General features: G+C 37.9%; 1 protein-coding gene across 40 annotated transcripts in view; it reads right to left on the bottom strand.

Moving 5' to 3' along the window:
- R3HCC1L (R3H domain and coiled-coil containing 1 like) overlaps positions 1-16406 on the bottom strand; it is a 108990-nt gene that overhangs the window by 55782 nt on the left and 36802 nt on the right. For 24 of the 40 annotated variants that reach the window (XM_063710372.1, XM_055352691.2, XM_019035551.4 and 21 more), the window contains one exon: positions 2840-2936. The exons of the other annotated variants lie outside the window; for them this stretch is intronic. The gene's annotated coding sequence lies outside the window, so the exon portion shown is untranslated. The remainder of the gene's footprint in view (positions 1-2839; positions 2937-16406) is intronic. 40 annotated transcript variants of the gene reach the window in all.

Here is a 16406-nt window from a genome sequence, read left to right as displayed (position 1 = left end):
AGAAAGCAGAATGAGAAGTCAAACAGTTCTGTTCAAACTGCCAAACTGCACCATGTATAAGGTGATGCCTCAAGGCCTTCTTCATTGTGAAATGCTGTCCTCACCCCATATGCAATGCACAGCTGTACTACAACCTCCAGATCACTATTTTTTGTTTTAGTAGAGTACCTGATTTTTATTGTTTCTTTCTCTTCACCATCTGTCACTTATTGCTACTCTAGGCATTTCTATTTCTCTCAACCTAAAGGGCAATGCAAATTCCAGAGTGTCCAAATTACATACAAAGTAACAATAAAAGGCCTCTGAGTAAGGATCTGAGGTGTTTCCTAATTGAGCAAAATATATGAACTTTAATACATGAACTTTATATTTATTTTGGCCACTTATCAGATCTTATTTGCTCACCTGACAACTCACTTGACTATTTTATGTTCAAAATAGTAACATTTCATTTGATTCTCCCAACAACCCTATGAAGTAGAATTATTACTAGTCCAATTCTACCAATGATAAAACCGAGGCAACAAGGGTGTTAAATTGTGTCCACCAAGGCCAAAGGACTAGAATATGGCAGAGGATTATCTAGATCCTAATCTAGATACTCTGAGACCAATGTCTGTGCTCATAAATGCCTATGGCAATATGACTATATCAGTGTGGTTAGTACTCCCCACTTAAATATCTTTAACAATCTTATAGGAAAAAATACAGAAATAACTATATCAATTACTTAATGTTAGGAGATGAGAAGCCCCAATTGCCTTCTTTAACCTCTCCAAAAGCTACTCTGAAAGACATAACTGAGGCACAGAAACGAAAAGCCAAAGGAACACCAGTTCAACAAAGCTGATAACGAAGTTTTCAACAGTCTAGCCCTATTTAGCATTACACTGAGCCTATCCTATAATGGATCCAAACACAGGACTCTCCATTGCCATTTGAAGACTTACTTGTCAAGGATGACTTAGGGCTCTTCCTTTTGAGATGTAGTTCTAAATGATCTCTGAATGCCTACTGAATACTTGTATATTTTAGCTTTCAATAAATATTCCTTGAGTAAATGCGGGCTGGGTATTCTGCGCTCTCTGCTGCCATACCAAACTGTAAGCTTGTCTGACTAACAATCATACCTACAACTCCTTGAAAGCAAGAAATACCTTATCATTTTTAGTTTCTCAATACCCAGCACCATTCCTGGCACATACAGCATTCAATAAGATGTTTGTTAAATAAATGAGCACAAAAGCAAATGTGCCTGGCACAAAGCAATATCAGTTCAGATGTTTCTCCTTAATTTGAGATTGTGTGTGTATGTGTGTGTGTGTATGTGTAAAAGGTATGTGTATTCTTGAACAACATTAAGAATTCCTTTGGCCAAGTATAGTGGGTCCTGCCTATAACCCCAGGACTTCTGGGAGGCCAAGATGGGAGGATCACTTAAGCCCAGGAGTTCGAGACCAGCCTAGGCAACATAGCGAGACTCTATCTGTACAAAAAAAAATTTTTTTTTAATTAGCTGGGCATGGTGGTGCACATCTGTAGTCCTACCTACTTAGGAGGCTGAGGTAGGAGGATCACCTAAGCCCAGGAGTTTGAGGTTACAGTGAACTAAGACCAGACCAATGCACTCCATCCTGAAGAACAGAACAAGACCTTATCTCTTAAAAAAAAAAAGAATTGTTACATCTTATCTGTTTGACTCAACTCACTAGCTATTTTCCTACTAAAGCAAACCTTTCTCAATTTGTATATATGATACATATCTATTTATAGAAAGAGACCTTATGTGCAAACTAATGATAACAGCAAAATTAAACCGGAGCCAGACTTAAGTCCCCCATCCAAAACCTACTTCATTCTTGTAAACCATAATTTCCTGCCACCATCAAAGAAATGATACTCTGTATTTTTACATTACTAGCCCTTTTTACAGATGGGAAATATGTAAACATAATCCAATTATGAGAAATGATTAAGAGACCTAAGATTATGACTGTTTCTTAGATTATAAAAACCTTATATGGCTGATATGCCCTAATGTGAAAATCTGCAATCCAAAATGCTCCAAAGTCCAAAACATTCTGAGCACCGACATGACACTCAAAGGAAATGCACATTGGAGCATTTCAGATTTCAGATTTTCAGGTTAGGGATGCTCAACTGTTAAATATAATGCAAATATTCCAAAAAAAAATCAAAATCAAAAACACTTCTGGTCCCAAGCAGTCCAGATAAGGGCTACTCAATCTGTAGTATGTTGGATTTAACAAACTGTACATGGCAATATAATTTAAACTTGTACCCTACCAAATAAGTCAATGAATGAACCACTGGGTTAAGTGCTTGTATACATCATCTCATTTAACCTTTGTAACAACTCTTCAAAGTGTATATAATTATTATCACCATTTTACAGACAAATAAATGAAGACTCAAGGTTGTACATCTGTACTTACTAAGTACAGAAACCAGAATGCACACCCAGCTTTGACTAATACCTGAGTTATTTAGCTACTCACAACTCTATCCCACAGTACACCCCCAAAAAAGCAAAAAATTTTCTAAATCATGACTGCCTAACTCTAACATTGTAATAATACACCATACTTGCTTTTAACTACATCATTCTGAGAAGGAAAACTGATGGCCTTCATAAGCTTCACGCCTACTTTCCCACCTTAAGCACTGAAATCTTGAATCATACGAGAGCTGTTTATCACTAACATCCTTTTTCTGAAAACTATACTTTGCCCCTCCACTGCCATGAAAAACATTATTGGCACCCACAGCAATGTTGTGTATAAAACTTGTCACAGCTGTCAGTGGCAATGATCACTACCTTAGGTGACTCTGGAGTCTCAGAAGACTTGAACACTCTGATGTAAGTTCTAAAGGTTTATGTAAGATCCACCACACCAAATGCTGAGTAAAACCATCTGGAAAAAACAAGGAAATTATATGATTAAATATAGTTAAATGTCTCTCTACATGGAACAGCAATTTGAGAAGATCAATTGTATGCTATTTTTGTTCCAAAAGAGCAAGGTTTGCAGATTTTATTTGTTTATATACCAATAAGCCAAACATCAAAACCGAAGGAACCAAACTGTCCTGTTTTTCTCAACACTCAAAGACAATCAGGCAAGAGAAGTTCATTTACCATGACTTACATATTATTTAGATATTTTTTCCTTTTCTCTTTTTCTGACTTACCTCCACGGCCTCAATGAATTTTGGGCCATACATAAATGATAATTATGAAAGTAAACCAAAGGTCCTTTCTTCTACTCTCCCTCTGAAAGAAGGAAGGAAACTTGGAGGTTCTACAGAAACATACCAAGATTTTTACTGGATACATCCCAAGTCTTCCCTCTTCCTCACTCTCTGTATTCAACCAGTGGAAAAGTTCCACTGATCTTCACATTTGAGTATCTCTTTAATTTGCCTGGCTGTCCCTATCTCTAACGCCACTACTCCAAGTTAAAACAACACATACAAATGCCTGGATTACTGAGGTAACCTATCTAACTAGTCTTGGTAACTGCTTTGCTTCTTTCCATTCACTCTTCACCTTCCATCCAAAATGACTTTTTCAAAACCATTAGCTACTCAGATGTCACCCTCCCTAAAGTCTTTCAATGACTTGCCACTGTTTTCATGATAAAATCAACTTAACATGGCTTAGAAGACTCTTCTTTCTAACCTGGCTCCAACCAATTTCTCCAGTCTTACCTTTTGTCACTTCTGTCTTCATATGCTTTATAGCCACATGGCTCTTCTTTCAGATTCTCAAACTCTTCATGTTGGTTCTGTGGGTTTGTTTGTTTTCCATCTTAGCTACTGGATAACCTCTTCCTTCTACCTACTCTACTTCCCTACAGCCTCCCAGCCATCTTTAACCTAATTCCTACATAATCTTTAGGTCTGCATCACAGTTCCTTCTCTGAGAAGCCTTACCTAATCATTCTAGATAAGACTGGGTGCCTCCTTCCATATACATCTCCTACTACAGCTCTTATCATTACTTTAGTATAATTACCTCTTTAATTATCCGGTCTTCCCCATTAAACTATATGCTCATTAGAGAAAGTATTATTAAGGGTACTTGCTCATCCCTATATCCCCCAACACTGAGCACAGTGCCTAGACACATAGCACAGACTTGACTTTTTTATACTGAATAAATGAACAAACAAAAATACAAATTTGGAGGAAAAAACTGAAAGGAACAGATTTTAAAAATATTTTAACCATCAAAAATCCCATATCAATAGACATCCTCAATAAATAAATGGGACTTCTAGGTGCTGCTTAGGATGAAGAAAGTTAGAAAGTCATTTTCACCATTAAAACAAAGTAAAAGATGGATGTTGTGCAAAATCACAAATTTTCTTGAACCCAGCACAAAAGTAAGGTAACCTTAAATCTAAGTAATTGATCTAAAATCTAAGGAAAGACAGGATTTTAAAGGGAGAGATGGGACACGAGCACTACTTTACCTAAAGTAAACACCAGACACCATACAAGCCAATAAGAACTTGGTTAAAAAATTTTGTAATTACTACAAGCCAAATGTGGACCTGCAGCTAGGGGAAGCAAACAAAATCTACCCTGCTTAAAGAAGGGGCAAGATCTCTGAAAAAGCCCCATACTTGAGACCCAGAGAAAATGGAAACACCTAGCTAAAATGGAGACTGGAAAAACCCAACACAAAATGTCCTCCCCATCTCCCATCAAAAGCAGGCTAGCAAGCCTCAAACAACATGTAACAGCAATGTACTACAGTCATGTGTCACGTAATGACAGGAATATGGTGTAAGAAATGCATCGTCAGGTGATTTCATTGTGAGAACATGACAGAGTACACTTACACAGACAAAGACAGTATAGCCCGGTACACACCTAGGCTATACAGTATGGTATATTATTGGTCTTAGGCTACAAACCTGTACAGCATGTTACTGTACTGAATACTGTAGGCAACTGTAACACTATGGTAAGTATTTTGTTTATCTAAACATAGAAAGGTACAGTTAAAATATGGTATTATAATCTTAGGGGACCATCATCATATATGCAGTCTGCTGTTGACCAAAACGTTGTTATGTGGTGCATGACTGTTTGTGAGCAAAGAGCTAAAGCATGGAGAAATACCTTCTCTGAGATGCAAGTTCAAAGGGAAGACCTAAAGCTGAGCGTAGACATTAAGAAAAACTCTCTGACAAACTAAATCCTACCCTAAACACAAAGTAATGCTAGAGAAACTTTAAGCCTGTAGTAAATTAAAGGTAACCTAGCAATAACAAAACTCTCAACATTCCTCCCCACTACACACACACACACACGTCTCAGGAAAAGACAAAGCATGGCCATTTCCAGGCATAGATACCATTTAACTGGCTCTCTACACAAAATGTCCAGATTTCAACCAAAAAAAAAAAAACAGAAAAAGGAGCAAAGAAAAGAACAAAACAATAGAACCAGATTCTGATACAACCATCATATTAGAACTATCAAACACGGAATTTATACATTAAATGCTCTAATGAAAAATGTAGATAACATGCATATGCAGATGTGTAATTTAAGCAGACGGATGGAAACGGGAAGAAGAAATCAAATGGAAATGCTAGAAATAAAAATATAGTAACAGAGATGAAAGCTTTCAACAACCTTATCAGAAGACCAAGTCAGTCTCAGAATCAGTAAAGACATCAACAGAAACTACTCCCACAAAACATGACAAGAGAATGAAAAACAGAGAAGAGAACATTCAAGTGCTAAGGGACAATATCAAATACTCTAACATGTGTAACTGGAATTCCAGAAAGAGAGACAATAAGACAGAAACAAAATATGAAGAGATAATAACCAAAATTTTTCAAAATTAATACAAAAGAATCCAAAAAGCTCAGAGAACACTAGGCAGCATCAAATAAACAAACAACAACAACAACAACAAAAATCCACAATTAGACACATTATATTCAAACTGATGGTGGAAAAAATCAAAGATAAAGAGAAAACCTTGGAGGCTGCCAGAGTTTAAAAAAAAAAAAAAAAAAGACACAATACAGTGGAACAGGATAGGAACTTTCAGAAATTTTAAAAGCCAGACACCACTAAAGTGCTGAAAGAAAAAACTGTCAATGCAGAAATCTATATCCATGAAAATATACTTCAAATTGAAGAAGAAATAAAAAATGTTCAGCCTTGTGGTCCATTCCAAGATGGCTGAATAGGAACAGCTCCAGTCTGCTGCTCCCAGTGTGATTGACACAGAAAACGGGTAATTTCTGCATTTCCAACTGAGGTACCTGGTTCATCTCATTGGGACTGGTTGGACAGTGGGTGCAGCCCACAGAGGGCGAGCTGAAGCAGGGTGGGGCATCGCCTTACCCAGGAAGCGCAAGGGGTCAGGGGATTTCCCTTCCCTAGCCAAGGGAAGCCATGACAGACTATACAAGGAGAATCGGGACACTGCCACCCAAATACTGCACTTTTCTAATGGTCTTAGCAAACGGCACACCAGGAGATTATATCCCACGCATGGCTCAGCAAGTCCCACAACCACGGAGCCTTGCTCACCACTAGTACAGCAGTCCGAGATTGAACTGCGAGGCAGCAGCCTGGCTCAGGGAGGGGCGTCCACCATTGCCGAGGCTTGAGGAGGTAAACAAAGTGGCCGGGAAGTTCAAACTGGGTAGAGCCCACCGCAGCTCAATGAGGCCTGCAGGCCTCTGTAGACTCCACCTCTGGGGGCAGGGCATAGCTAAACAAAAGTCAGCAGAAACTTCTGCAGACTTAACGTTCCTGTCTGACAGCTCTGAAGACAGCAGTGGTTCTCCGAGCACGGTGTTTGAGCTCTGAGAAAGGACAGACTGCCTCTTCAAGTGTCCCTGACCCCTCATGTAGCCTAACTGGGAGACACCTCCCAGGAGGGGCCGACTGACACCTCATATAGCCAGGTGCCCCTCTGAGACGAAGCTTCCAGAGGAAGGATCAGGCAGGAATATTTGCTGTTCTGCAATATTTGCTATTCTGCAGCCTCCGATGGTGATACCCAGGCAAACAGGGTCCAGAGCGAACCTCCAGCAAACTCCAACAGACCTGCAGCTGAGTGACCTGTTAGAATGAAAACTAACAAATAGAAAGGAATAACATCAGCATCAACATCAACAAAAAGGAAATCCACACCAAAACCCCATCTGTAGGTTACCAACATCAAAGACCAAAGGTAGATAAAACCACAAAGATGGGGAGAAACCAGAGCAGAAAAGCTGAAAATTCTAAAAACCAGAGCGCTGCTTCTCCTCGAAAGGATCACAGCTCCTCGCCAGCAACAGAACAAAGCTGGACGGAGAATGACTTTGACGAGTTGACAGAAGTAGGCTTCAGAAGGTCGGTAGTAACAAACTTCTCCCAGCTAAAGGAGGATGTTTGAACCCATCGCAAGGAAGCTAAAAACCTTGAAAAAAAGATTAGATAAATGTAACTAGAATAAACAGTATAGGGAAGACCTTAAATGACCTGATGGAGCTGAAAACCATGGCACAAGAACTATGTGACTCATGCACAAGCTTCAGTAGCCGATTCGATCAACTGGAAGAAAGGGTACCTGTGATTGAAGATCAAATTTATGAAATGAAGAGAGAAGTTTAGAGAAAAAAGAGTAAAAAGAAACGAACAAAGGATCCAGGAAATATGGGACTATGTGAAAAGACCAAATCTACATTTGAGTGGTGTACCTGAAAGTGACGGGGAGAATGGAATCAAGCTGGAAGCACTCTTCAGGATATTATCCAGAAGAACTTCCCCAACCTAGCAAGGCAGGCCAACATTCAAATTCAGGAAATACAGAGACTGCCACAAAGACACTCCTCAAGAAGAGCAACCCCAAGACACATAATTGTCAGATTCACCAAGATTGAAATGAAGGAAAAAATGTTAAGGGCAGTCAAGAGAAAGGTCAGATTACCCACAAAGGGAAGCCCATCAGACTAACAGCAGATCTCTTGGCAGAAAATCTACAAGCCAGAAGAGAGTGGGGTCCAATACTCAACATTCTTAAAGAAAAGAATTTTCAACCCAGAATTTCATATCCAGCTTCATAAGTGAAGGAGAAATAAAATCCTTTACAGACAAGCAAATGCTGAGAGATTTTGTCACCACCAGGCCTGCCTTACAAGAGCTCCTAAAGGAAGCACCAAACGTGGAAAGGAACAACCGGTACCAGCCACAGCAAAAACATCAATGCTAGGAAGAAACTGCATCAACTAACAGGCAAAATAACCAGCTAACATCATAACGACAGGATCAAATTCACACATAACAATATTAACCTTAAATGTAAATGGGCTAAATGCTCCAATTAAAAGACACAGACTGGCAAATTGGATAAAGAGTAAAGACCCATCAGTGTGCTGTATTCAGGAGACCCAACTCACGTGCGGAGACACACACAGGCTTAAAATAAAGGGATGGAGGAAGATCTACCAAGCAAATGGAAAGCAAAAAAAAGCAAGGGTTGCAATCCTAGTCTCATAAAACAGACTTTAAACCAACAAAGATCAAAAGAGACAAAGAAGGCCATTACATAATGGTAAAGGGATCAATTCAACAAGAAGAGCTAACTATCCTAAATATCTATGAACTCAATACAGGAGCACCCAGATTCATAAAGCAAGTACTTAAGAGACCTACAAGACTCCCACACAATAATGGGAGACTTTAACATCCCACTGTCAATATCAGACAGATCAACGAGACAGAAGGTTAACAAGGATATCCAGGACTTGAACTCAGCCCTGCACCAAGCAGACCTAATAGACATCTACAGAACTCTCCACCCCAAATCAATCAACGGAATATACATTCTTCTCAGCACCACATGGCACGTATTCCAAAACTGACCACATGGTTGGAAGTAAAGCACTCCTCTGCAAATCTAAAAGAACAGAAATCACAACAAACTGTCTCTCAGACCATAGTGCAATCAAAGTAGAACTCAGGATTAAGAAACTCACTCAAAACCACACAACTACGCGGAAACTGAACAACCTGCTCCTGAATGACGTTATTTCATAAATAATGAAATTAAGACAGAAATAACAATGTTCTTTGAAACCAATGGGAACAAAAACACAACATACCAGAATCTCTGGGACACATTTAAAGCAGTGTGTAGAGGGAAATTTATAGCACTAAATGCCCACAAGAGAAAGCAGGAAAGATCTAAAATCGACACCCTAACATAACAAGTAAAAGAACTAGAGAAGCAAGAGCAAACAAATTCAAAAGCTAGCAGCAGGCAAGAAATAACTAAGATCAGAGCAAAACTGAAGGAAACAGAGACACAAAAACCCTTCAAAAAATCAATGAATCCAGGAGCTGGTTTTTTGAAAAGGTCAACAAAATTGATAGACCACTAGCAAGACTAATAAAGAAGAGAAGAATCAAATAGATGCAATAAAAAATGATAAATGGGATATCACCACCAATCCCCACAGAAATACAAACTACTATCAGAGAATACTACAAATACCTATACACAAATAAACTAGAAAATCTAGAAGAAATGGATAAATTCCTGGACACATACACCCTCCCAAGACTAAACAAGGAAGAATTTGAATCCCTGAATAGACCAGTAATAGGCTCCGAAATTGAGGTAATAATTAATAGCCTACCAACTAAAAAAAGTCCAGGACCAAAAGGATTCACAGCCAAATTCTACCAGAGGTACAAAGGGGAGCTGGTACCATTCCTTCCGAAACTATTCCAATCAATAGAAAAAGAGGGAATCCTCCCTCACTCATTTTATGAGGCCAGCATCATCCTGATACCAAAGCCTGGCAGAGACACAACAAAAAAAGAGAATTTTAGACCAATATCCCTGATGAACACTGATTCGAAAATCCTCAATAAAATCCTGGCAAACCGAATCCAGCAGCACGTCGGAAAGCTTATCCACCAAGATCATGCTGGCTTCATCCCTGGGATGCAAGGCTGGTTCAACATACATAAATCAATAAATGTAATCCATCACATAAACAGAACCACAGACAAAAACCACACGATTATCTCAATAGATGCAGAAAAGGCCTTCCACAAAATTCAACAACCTTTCATGCTAAAAACGCTCAATAAACTAGGTATTGATGGAATGTATCTCAAAATAATAAGAGCTATTTATGACAAACCCACAGCCAATATCATACTGAATGGGCAAAAACTGGAAGCATTCCCTTTGAAAACTGGCACAAGACAGGGATGCCCTCTCTTACCACTCCTATTCAACAAATTGTTGGAAGTTCTGGCCAGGGCAATTAGGCAAGAGAAAGAAATAAAGGGTATTCAATTAGGAAAAGAGGAAGTCAAATTGTCCCTGATGCAGATGACATGATTGTATATTTAGAAAACCCCATCAACTCAGCCCAAAATCTCCTTAAGCTTATAAGCAACTTCAGCAAAGCCTCAGGATACAAAATCAATGTGCAAAAATTACAAGCATTCCTACACACCAATAACAGACAAACAGAGAGCCAAATCATGAGTGAACTCCCATTCACAATTGCTACTAAGAGAATAAAATATCCAGGAATCCAACTTACAAGGGATGTGAAGGACCTCTTCAAGGAGAACTACAAACCACTGCTCAATGAAATAAAAGGATACAAACAAATGGAAGAACATTCCATGCTCACGAATAGGAAGAATCAGTATCGTGAAAATGGCCATACTGCCCAAGGTAATTTATAGATTCAATGCCATCCCCATCAAGCTACCAATGACTTTCTTCACAGAACTGGAAGAAAACTACTTTAAAGTTCGTATGGAACCAAAAAAGAGCCCGCATTGCCAAGACAATCCTAAGTGAAAAGAACAAAGCTGGAGGCATCACGCTACCTGACTTCAAACTATACTACAAGGCTACAGTAACCAAAACAGCATGGTACTGGTACCAAAACAGAGATATAGACCAATGGAACAGAACAGAGGTCTCAGAAATAACACCAATATCTACAACCCTCTGATCTTTGACAAACCTGACAAAAACAAGAAATGGGGAAAGGATTCCCTATTTAATAAATGGTGCTGGGAAAACTGGCTAGCCATATGGAGAAAGCTGAAACTGGATCCCTTCCTTACAACTTATACAAAAACTAATTCGAGATGGATTAAACACTTAAATGTTAGACCTAAAACCATAAAAACCCTAGAAAAAACCTAGGCAATACCATTCAGGACACAGGCATGGGCAAGGACTTCATGACTAAAACACCAAAAGCATTTAAAACATAAAAAACGAAAGCCAAAACAGACAAATGGGGTTTAATTAAACTAAAGAGCTTCCGCACGGCAAAAGAAACTACCATCAGAGTGAACAGGCAACCTACAGAATGGGAGAAAATTTTTGCAATCTACTCATCTGACAAAGGGCTAATATCCAGAATCTACAAAGAACTTAAACAAATTTACAAGAAAAAACTTAAATAAATTTAGAAGAAAAAATCAAACAACCCCATCAAAAAGTGGGCAAATGATATGAACAGATGCTTTTCAAAATAAGACATTTATGCAGCCAACAGACACATGAAAAAATGCTCATCATCACTGGTGATCAGAGAAATGCAAATCAAAACCACAATGAGATACCATCTCACACCAATTAGAATGGCGATCATTAAAAAGTCAGGAAACATCAGGTGCTGAAGAGGATGTGGAGAAATATGAACACTTTTACACTGTTAGTGGGAGTGTAAACTAGTTCTACCATTGTGGAAGACAGTGTGGCGACTCCTCAAGGATCTAGAACTAGAAATACCATTTGACCCAGCCATCCCATTCCTGGGTATATACCCAAAGGATTATAAATCATGCTACTATAAAGACACATGCATACATATGTTTATTGAGGCACTATTCACTATAGCAAAGACTTGGAACCAACCCAAATGTCCATCAATGATAGACTGGATTAAGAAAATGTGGCACATATACACCATGGAATACCACGCAGCCAAAAGAAAGGATGAGTTCATGTCCTTTGTAGGGACGTGGATAAAGCTGGAAACCATCATTCTGAGCAAACTATTCCAAGGACAGAAAACCAAACACCTTATGTTCTCACTCATAGGTGGGAATTGAATAATGAGAACACTTGGACACAGGAAGGGGAACATCACACACTGGGGCCTGTCGTGGGGTGGGGGGATGGGGGAGGGATAGCATTAGGAGAAATACCTAATGTAAATGACAAGTTAATGGGTGCAGCAAACCAACATAGCACATGTATACATATGTAACAAACCTACACATTGTGCACATGTACCCTAGAACTTAAAGTATAATAAATAAATAAATTAATTAATTTTTAAAAATGTTCAGGCAAAATGTAATTCACCATAACAAAAGACTAACAAAAATAAAATACATGATTATCTCAATAGATGTACATAAAATATCTGACAAAATTCAACATCCATCCAGTAAACTAGGAATAGGAGAACTTCCTCATCCTGATAAATGTTATCTACAAAAAAAAAGCAGAGCAATAAAAACCTACAGTTTATATTATACTTGATGAAGAACCAAATGCTTTCCCCGTAAGATGCAAAAATAAAGTAAAGATGACCACACTTGTCACTTCTATTTGACATTAAAATGGAGGTTTTAGCCAGTGCAGCAAGGCAGAAAAAAATATAAAAGACATCCAGATTGGAAGAAAGAAGTAATACTGTCTTTATCTGCAGATGACATAATCTTCTGCATAGAAATCCCACAGAATCTCTAAGAAAGCTACCAGAACTAAGTAAGTTTAGCAAGGTTATGAGGATACAAGCACTTCTATATTCTATCAATAAAAAAACTGAAAATCGAAGAGTTATCATTTACATCAGCACTCAAAAACATGAAATGCTTAGGCATAAATCTAACAGAGTATGTGTACAATCTATGCTGAAAACTAAAATACATTGATAAGACATCAAAAATCGAAAGATCATAAATGAGATGCCTCAATATTTAAGATATCAATTCTCCCCAAAATGATCTTTAGAATTAAATCAGAATCCAGAAGGACTTTCTACAGAAATTAAGAAGCTGATTTTAAAATGGATATGAAGAGGCACAGGAACTGGAATCGCCAAAGTAACTTTGAAAAAGGATAAAGATGGAGAACTCACACTACCTGATTTCAAGTTTACTATAAAGCTACAATAATCTCAGGTAAGTGTCATATTGGAGAAAGGGTAAATATTTAGATGTATGAAACGCAATAAGAGTCCAGAAGAAGACTCACACGTATATGAACAACTGATTTTCAAGAAATGTATAAAGGAAATTCTATGAAAAAAGAGAGTCTTTCCAAAAAATGGTGCCGAAACAAGTGGAAATTCACTTGCAACAAAAACTGTATCCATACCTCACACCACATATATAAACTAACAAAATGAACCACAGATCTAAATGTAAACCTACAATTTTAACACTTCTATAAATAAATATAGAACAAAATCTTTGTGATTTTTGGTTTAGCAAAGGTTTCTTAGATATAACATCAAAAGCATGACCCATAAAATAAAATAATTTTTAAATCAATAAACTCGACTTTATCAAAATTCAAACTTCTGCTCTTCAAAGACATGTAAGAGAATTTTAAAAAGCCACAAACCGCAAGAAAATATTTGCAAATCACATCTGATAACTTTCATCCAGAATCTCAAAACTCAGTGTCAAAAAAACAACAAAATAATTTAAGAATACTTCACCAAAGAAGATATAAGGATGGCAAAAAAGATGCTCAAAATCATTTATCATTAGAGAAATACAATTCCAGTTACACAACATCCTGGAAAATACAAAACTGTAGAGACAGAAAACATACCACTGGTTGCCAGAAGCTTGGGGTCAGGTAAGGGGCTGGCTATAAAGTGACAAGGGAATTTTTTTGATTGATGGAACTGCTCTCTCTGCATTTTAATTGTGTGGGAGTTACACAACTGCATGTTTGTCAAAATTCACAAAATGTACTCTATGAAAGGTGAAGTTTGCCATATATAATCTTAAGTTTTTTAATGAAAAAAATGACATCTCTTTAAAATTCCTGCTAAAATACAGCTGACAGCACTGACCCTTTAATTTCTGATTCTTGGCTTTAAAATATGCCTGTCTAGTAGCCACGAAATAATCAGTATAGCCTTAATGAAGTTATCTGGAAGACTGACGGTTTCTTTCTTAAATCTTGAGGCTACAGTCTTTCCCAATTTAATTCTGCAGTCATTACTTAAAACTTCATTGACTTACTCAACTTTGCACGCGTTAACGATGAGAAACTTGGTCTCCTTTGACTGTCAACTCTATCATCTCTTCCATATATAACCAAACTACACAATCCTTTGCACTGCACTCGGGCAGATATAGAAAACTATATTTTTAATTTGAACGGTTTTATTTTGAACTACAGAGGAAAAGAGGGCTCCGAGAATGCCAAGGTAATCTGGCAATTCCAAATAACATTACGAACATCAATATGTAAGAATTTTTTCTAAAATACATTTTTTTCTAGACTTTCTCACTCAAAACCTTAGATTCACCAGAGCATACAATATATAAACTAGGCTTACCTTGCATTTAAGATTTTCCATGATTTGGTGTCAATCTACAATTTCAATAATATTTCTATCATTCTCAGACACAAAGTCTCCATTCTGGGCAGGATGGCCTCATTGTCTGCTCCTTCCAACTTCTGAAATGCCCTCCTTGATAATGTCTAACGCCCTCCTAAATGAGTTGTGTTTAAACTGAGATATCTCATTGTTGTTATATCACTCTCATTATATACTACTTTATATTCTTATTCAACTGTTTCATTTATGAATGCCATCTCACACTCTATAAGTTTCTTGAGGGCAGATAGTATCTTTCATATGCTGCTTTTATCCCTGGGAATACAATAAATATTCACAGAAAAATTAATGTAAGAACTGATTTTAAATTACTTTAGATCTTATACTAATTTTAAATTAATCCAATAACTTCCTGGAAGTTTATTTTGTACTTTGAGAAACGGAGGCAACGGGCACTAGAATTTGTTCCCTGAGATCTCAGCCCAATTCATCTTCATATCTCCAGAGCTGAATACAGTGCCTGACACATGAAAAACATTAAAACACTTAAATAGTTAACTAAATTTCACTTTCTAAGGCCACAAAGAAATGGAATCCTGAAGTTCTAGTCCAATTCTCCCAAGATTGTATTAGTACTTTGAAATGTTCTCTAATTTCTCATATTTGTTCACATATTCTCCCTGAATATACTACAAGTATAGCAAACATAAAAGTTGTTCTATCTCCTCTTTTTAAAGCTCAAAAAGCAACCATTACAGTATTGAGTGCAGGCATAGCAGGTAGGCAATATTCCTATCAGATTTCTTAAAAAGCAACATATAGGCAGCTCACAGACACTTCTCTGCCCCATGTAAAAACACGTTAGATACTCTTCCTATTGGGAAGATTTATTTTTCATCATCTTTGGCACAAGTTCTAGAATGCTATCTGCCAGGCCCCATGCCCCAATAAATATGCATCCACAAGCAATTATGGAGATAGATAGCTTATGGGGAGGGGGGCACTATTTGGTCAGGTCCCAATGCTAACCTGTGGTTAGGGGGAAAAAAGAGTAGGGGGAGGGGTGTGGCCCTGTGATTAATCACTGCCCACTCTGCTTAGGGGTATTTATCACAGCCCGCTGTCAGGTAAATCACTGGAAAAACACCTCTTCAGTAATTAATGTGAAGTGACGGATGGACAGCCTCTGGGCCCATTAATCAGGAACATCAGCAGCCTACTGAGATTATGAATGTCAGGATGCATAAACTGCCGGTGGATCAATAGGCCCAGGAATTCATCCAAGGCTCTCATTTCCGAAGCATCTCCGGTACATTAGGCTCCCTCTACCCCTCCCCCAAGTCTGAAGTTCTGAAAGCAAGGTTTCAGAACAAAGAGCAGGAGCTGAGGTCTAAAGTGATCAGTGAGAGAAAGCAGTCAAGGAAGCTGGCCATGGCTAGGGATGGTACCAGGACAGGCAACATGAGCACAGAGCTATACTAAGAGGCTCTCTCAGAAGGCTCAATGTTCCTGCAAAAGAACCAGGAAGACATGGTACACAACCAATTATTCAGAGCCTAACTGTCCATTTTAGGGATCATCCATTTTCTTGCTTCGAATTTTTTACCCATTTCCCCATCTACATTTTCTTTCCTTTCATATTAGCACCACCAAAGAGAAAAGAAAGAAATAAGAGAATGAAAATTCCATTTCTGCAACCTAACAATCTAGGTAAAAAATTTGATTTAAGAAAAACAAGAATTTATATAAAATGAAATCAGTAAATTACCTTTACCT

Source organism: Gorilla gorilla, chromosome 8 (assembly GCF_029281585.2).
Source record: "Gorilla gorilla gorilla isolate KB3781 chromosome 8, NHGRI_mGorGor1-v2.1_pri, whole genome shotgun sequence".
NCBI classification, from domain to species: domain Eukaryota; kingdom Metazoa; phylum Chordata; class Mammalia; order Primates; family Hominidae; genus Gorilla; species Gorilla gorilla.
This window is presented reverse-complemented; position numbering and strand designations above follow the sequence as displayed.